Source organism: Lissotriton helveticus, chromosome 7, assembly GCF_964261635.1.
Source record: "Lissotriton helveticus chromosome 7, aLisHel1.1, whole genome shotgun sequence".
Classification (NCBI taxonomy): Eukaryota; Metazoa; Chordata; class Amphibia; order Caudata; family Salamandridae; genus Lissotriton; species Lissotriton helveticus.
Window position 1 is genome coordinate 1,914,495,781 of NC_136068.1, and position 5,913 is coordinate 1,914,501,693.

General features: G+C 39.0%; 1 pseudogene; it reads left to right on the plus strand.

Moving 5' to 3' along the window:
* The first annotated feature begins 3,300 nt into the window (after window positions 1-3,300).
* Window positions 3,301-4,203, plus strand: LOC144769940 (olfactory receptor 5V1-like; annotated as a pseudogene).
* The last annotated feature ends 1,710 nt before the right edge of the window (window positions 4,204-5,913 follow it).

Here is a 5,913-nt window from a genome sequence, read left to right on the forward strand (position 1 = left end):
TGGGGTTCCCTACCACTGGGCCAGATCAGGGGGCTAGCTTTGGACACCTCACCCAGCTTAAGAGGCAGCACCTAGATCCTGTCACTCCCAGTAGCATAGGTTCCTCACTAGGCCCTCCCGCCTAAAACTCCTGCGTGGGTTCCCCAGGTCAGTGATGCCCCAACAACTACTGACTGGAAAAAGTTCCCTCCCTTCCTTAAATATGCCCAGGTCAGGTGACCACTCTCTAAGGCGGGAAAAGTCAGGTCCGCCTTCCTTCTGGAAGGTTCCAGGAGCTTCCCCACTCTAACTATGGACAGGGGCTGGGTCGCTGGTGTTGCAACATTGTATGGGGAAACCAGCCTGCTCCTGGCAACTAGGGTGCTACACTAAAAAGACCATGCCGCAGTAGCAGGGGCCAGTGGCAGCCATGTTGAAAGTAGAGAGCACCTGCACCCTGACACAGATTAGCTATGCCAAGGTGCCCGAAGACAAAAAGTAGGTGGGAAAAATGAGGCAAGGGTAAAAAATCACAGGGAAAGACAACCCAAGGGCTGACAGGTCTAACAATGTCCGATCACTGTTCAGCGCCAGGATACCATTAACATTAAATATATGTACTGCAGCATTTAGGATGCCATATAGAGGTGCCAAAGTGGTGTCTGAGAAGGCATTGAGCAGATAGAGCGTTGACTACATTTTGGTGAGCAAGACCGGGCTTTCACTGTTATTCTGAAATTAACCTGTTGAAAGAGGGTTTTCACTTACTTCAAGAGGTAAACCTGAAACCTTGGACTGATTCTCAATATTAAACTTACACATATTAGTACGTTTACTATTTTTGGATATTGACAAACTATTTGGTGTGTTTTCCGACCCTATACTTATGTGTGCTTAGGTCTCTGCACCCAGAGATTCCACAGTATGGGCAGAGAATTCTGCACACGTAAGTATAGGAGGAGCGGAGGCCTAAAACTCTGCATGTAGTTTGTGAATTGCATTTTGTAGTATGTTTTGTAGAATTACAAAATGTACTTCAAAGTGCAGTTTGAGAACCATACCCCTTACCTCTAAGTGCTTCTGGTGGTTGGCCAGGTATGAGGGGAATCACTGTTTGACTTTTTTAGAGATGTCCATGCAACATTTCCATGGTGTCAATCAGTGGCAGATGGCTGACTGCATTGAAGGATGCGGAGAGGTTGAGCAGGATCCGGAGAAAAGGCATTGGTTCTAGTGTTAAGATGGAAGGGGTCATCAATTACTTGAACAGTGTCTGCCTCTGTGATGTGACAATGTTTGAAGACCAACTAAGGGCTGAGATGAGAATGTTAAGGAGCGGTGTGAGGGCATCTTCTCAAAGAGATTGAACAATCAATGACAGTACAATATCTTCATGTTGTATGCTCGTCTACATAAATGCTAGCATTGAGTGAGTTGACAATGTTGGTGGGATCAGCATGTGAGGACATTGAAGAAAATCTATGTAAGTTAGAACAATGTAGATGGGGAGGTAATCCAGATTTCTGTTTTATGTTTTCGTTGATGGCTTTATTTGAGTCTCTTGCTCTTATTGTGGAGTAAATGATTGATGGAGTCTTGTGTGATGACTGATAGTCATAATTGAGTGTCTGGGAGTTGACTGGCATATTTGATGGACTTAAAGGGAGCTCTGCTTTTGTTAGTTGTTTTAATGTTTTCAAAACATCAAGATAACAAAATATTAGCCAACTTTGCAATGTTAACTTCCAACATATGATCAGGGAAAAAAATATTGGCCAATTTTACAATCTTAATTTCCAACATATGATCAGGGTAAGCATACTATGGGAAGCATAGATTTACTATTCTAACTCCACATCTGCTCACCTCTCCATTATGCTTTTAGATGCTATTGTGCAGTTAATATAAGTTCAGGTCTGTATTTTTACCTAAATATTGCTACAGATTGCCTTAGTGGTGATGATGAGGGATCTTCTTTTAGAGGGAGTGTTTTGGATTGGATGAGGTCATCGATGAGACCCAGGTCCTTCTGTACTTCTTGCTGTCTATGTGTGGTGTGCTTGTCCTCTGCCAATTCTAGGGTCTACCATCATACTGAGGGGTTTGACAGTTGCAATTAGGATCATAATTGTAAAATATATGTGCAATTACCCAGTTGGGAGCATTACAAGAAGCAACTACTCAATCCACGAAACAAATTATGGTGATTTACAAGTCCATCATTTTTGTTTAGATGAGTAGAGCGGGGTGCCATATATTGGTAAGGGGTTGGTAGATTTATGTATTTTTCTTGTGGCTTTACATGAATTTAGGATTCCAGATTACAATTCCACATTCTATTAATATTAATCACAGATGTATTGAGGAACAGGGTTACATTTATAGTATCATAATTCCAAAATAAATTATATAAAACATAAAGATTGTGGTCTTGTGTTTTTGTAGATTAGGTCTTTGTTATCCTGAAGAAACCAAGCAGATATTATCAATAGTTGAAACGCATTGACACAAAATAGAGGTCAAGTGTAATAAGAAGGAACTGTGACAGCTGCTGCTAGACTACAAAATTGAGAAGAGGTTCCTCATACTATTAACTTTGGAAAAAGAGAACATGATGTGAAAAAAAATGTTTGTGGGCCAGTTTTAATATTTAGAGAATTATAAATATGTTATTTAAATGTAGGAACAGAATGACATGCATTGTAATAACCAGGAGAAATTGGGCTACTTCTTTGACCCTGTCATAACTGTGGAATAGGTGCCAGACAAACTTTTTTATCAAGATGAAAAATAAAGAAAATGTTGAGAGTTGGTGATTAGGGGCATTTCCCTAAAGTGACTACCCTACCACCAACTGTAAATGCAGTAAAGTATTGTCATATTTTCCATTTATTTGGTGGATCTCAGTGGGGCCTTTTTGAGATAGTTTTAACAGTTTCAGCATGCTAGTCACAGCAACAGACTACAATGCTGTACCAGTGATAATATTTAGAATTATTTTATAATATAATTTTGTTTAAATGAATGGGGTTTTATTACTTTCAGATTGTCATTAAAACTTTTCATCGAATTTGAAAACCATAAATATATATTCATATATTTAGTAAGTTTAGGGGAGCCATATGCTGTTGTTAAGGACTGGCGGACAAATTTTCTGTGTTCCATAAAAGTCTTCATCAAATACTACTTATCATTGCCCATTTTTTTTAATAGTAGCAAACAAAAGAATATTTCAATGTTATAATTGTTTTACAAAAGTGTGTATTTGTTCTCCAGACTATCATTATAATCATTGACCAACAGCCAAGAAGCATTACAAATATGGAAAAGTTGAATCAATCTTTCTACACTGAATTTTCCATCCTGGGGTTATCACAAAACTCTCAGCTTCAAGTTCTAATTTTCATTGTGTTTTTTCATATGTATTTTACAACCTTGCTCGGAAACCTTGTCATAATCACAATAATATGCGCTGATTCTCATCTTCAGAAGCCCATGTACTATTTTCTCATGAACTTGTCCTTCCTAGATATTTGTTTCACATCTGGCACCATTCCAAAAATGTTGGAGATTTTTTTAACTGGCAATAAATCAATTAATTTCTTTGCCTGCATTCTTCAATTCTATGTTTGCTCTTCCTTCATAAGCACAGAGTTTTTCTTGCTTTCGGTCATGGCTCTGGACAGGTATGTTGCCATATGCCACCCCCTTTGCTATACAGTTATAATGAGCAAGAGAGCAGTGGTGTTGCTGGCTGTTGCCTCCTGGATGCTTGGCTTTCTGGACATCATCCCACTTGCTTTTTTAATATCAAATCTATCCTTTTGTGGATCCCATGAAATCAATCACTTCTTTTGTGATTTTACTGCTCTTCTGAAACTCTCTTGCTCAGACACATTTTTCATTAATATTGTGACTTTTGCAGAAGGAGCAGTGATGGGACTGTGTCCATTTATGTTAACAATTATTTAATATGTGTTAATTATTACAAATATAATGAAGATGTCTTCCACCAGTGGGAGGCAAAAGTACTTTTCCACCTGTTCCGCTCACCTGACTGCTGTCATTATGTTCTATGGAAGTGAGTTTGGTGCTTATATGAAAACAACATCCGAGGTGTCACTGGAAAAAGACAAGCTGTTTGCTGTGATGTTTACTATTGTCATTCCAATGTTAAATCCATGTATTTATAGTTTGAGAAACAAAGAGGTGAAAGAGCTCTGAGAAAATGTAAAAAGAAGATATGTTACCAAGATAATACACTTCATTAAGTTGAATTACTAGCAAACTCAATATGCCACAATATAAATATGTGCAAAACCACGTTTGGCTTTACAGATTATGCCCCCACTGAACATTTTTGCGACTCTGTTCCAATTTTTTTAATCAATTAACTCATGTGGTGGGTATGACTGTTCATGCTTGAGCAATACACACTTTATACAGTCGATGGCACAAGTATACCTAGAGAGAACTGCGCATGTATAGATGCCGGAGGCAAACTCAGTCAGGCAGGATTACCGACATTTCTTACAGAATTTTTCCTTCCATATATCACACATGTAATATAATGCCAAATAAAATCCTTATCAAGGTGACTGCTCTCCCCTCTCTTGAGCAGCATGTCTCTTTCTTCGCATTAATGTGATCAGTGAATCCAGTTATTGCTTGTTCATATAGAGCTGCAGCACTTCCCAGCCGATCCCTTCTCTCCCCCTCACCTGGACCCTGATGACCCCCCCCCATCTTCTCAAAGCCACCCCTCTTTTGCCCAACCATGCGAGCTTTCGCCCCACGGCCTTCTTTCTGCGGTGTGGGCACCCCCACCCCCAAATCATGGCTTTGACGACTCGCGCTCACGCTATTGTGGAGACATGATGTTAGTGCTTTATACACAGCCATTCAATTGATGAACATATTTCCCGACCTGCGGTCACGGTTGGTTGGCTTCCTGCAGTCTGTTGACAAGAAGGTGCGAGGCCTAAATTTGCAACTGCTTACAGCGTCATAGTTATGGCCATGCTCAGTTCAGAAATATGCCACGTGAGCAGCAGTGACAGCACAATGGTTTATTTCCGTTTCGCTTAAAAATATGAACCACATATCAAACAATAAAGGAACAAATGTTACAATTACATTCTAAATATATTTCAGAGTGATTGACTTGAGAGTACATCCACTAATTTCTCCAAACCTGGGTTTATAATCTCATAGTTTTGTGGCGGTTTTAAAAGTCAGGGATGGTCTAGAGAACTTCAATCGAGAATATTCCAGGGCTACACAGCACCTCAGATGCACATTTGTTTGGACTTTAACAACGGTAGTACTTCGAAAGTCATATGTTCAGGACAGTGAAGGAAATAGCCTTAAAGTGATTACAATGAAATTCATTTGGTCAATTCACAGCTAAGAGCAGTTTAATTAAACCTGCTTCTCAGATTTAAATTGCTGAAACCTTTATTGGACCTAACAAGAATGGTGACATTATTTTCCGCGGTGGACTACCATCCGTCTCAATTGAAAATCCACTTCTCACACTTGTGTTCACCAACAGTAAGACATAATTCAATCATGCCTCTCTAATATCAATTGGGACACCACATTCATAGCTGACTCCTTTTTTTTTATTTTCTTTTTTTTATTAATTTTATAGACCAGCAGACAGACAATAAGACCTAAATGCAAAAATAAATATGCTATAGCTTCATAAATTATAAAGCGTCCACAGCAGGGTTTACAGTAATACATACATTAATTAATATAAACAGCAAAATCATTACTGCCCCAACCATTTCTCAATTGGTGACTAAATTTTGCCTCCAAACATTTTCCGTCTAATACCCTTTAGTTTGTACAAAGAAGATTCCAGATGATATATAGTTAGCAGTTTAGCTTGCCATTTTACAAAATTTGGTGGTTCTGGGTCTATCCATT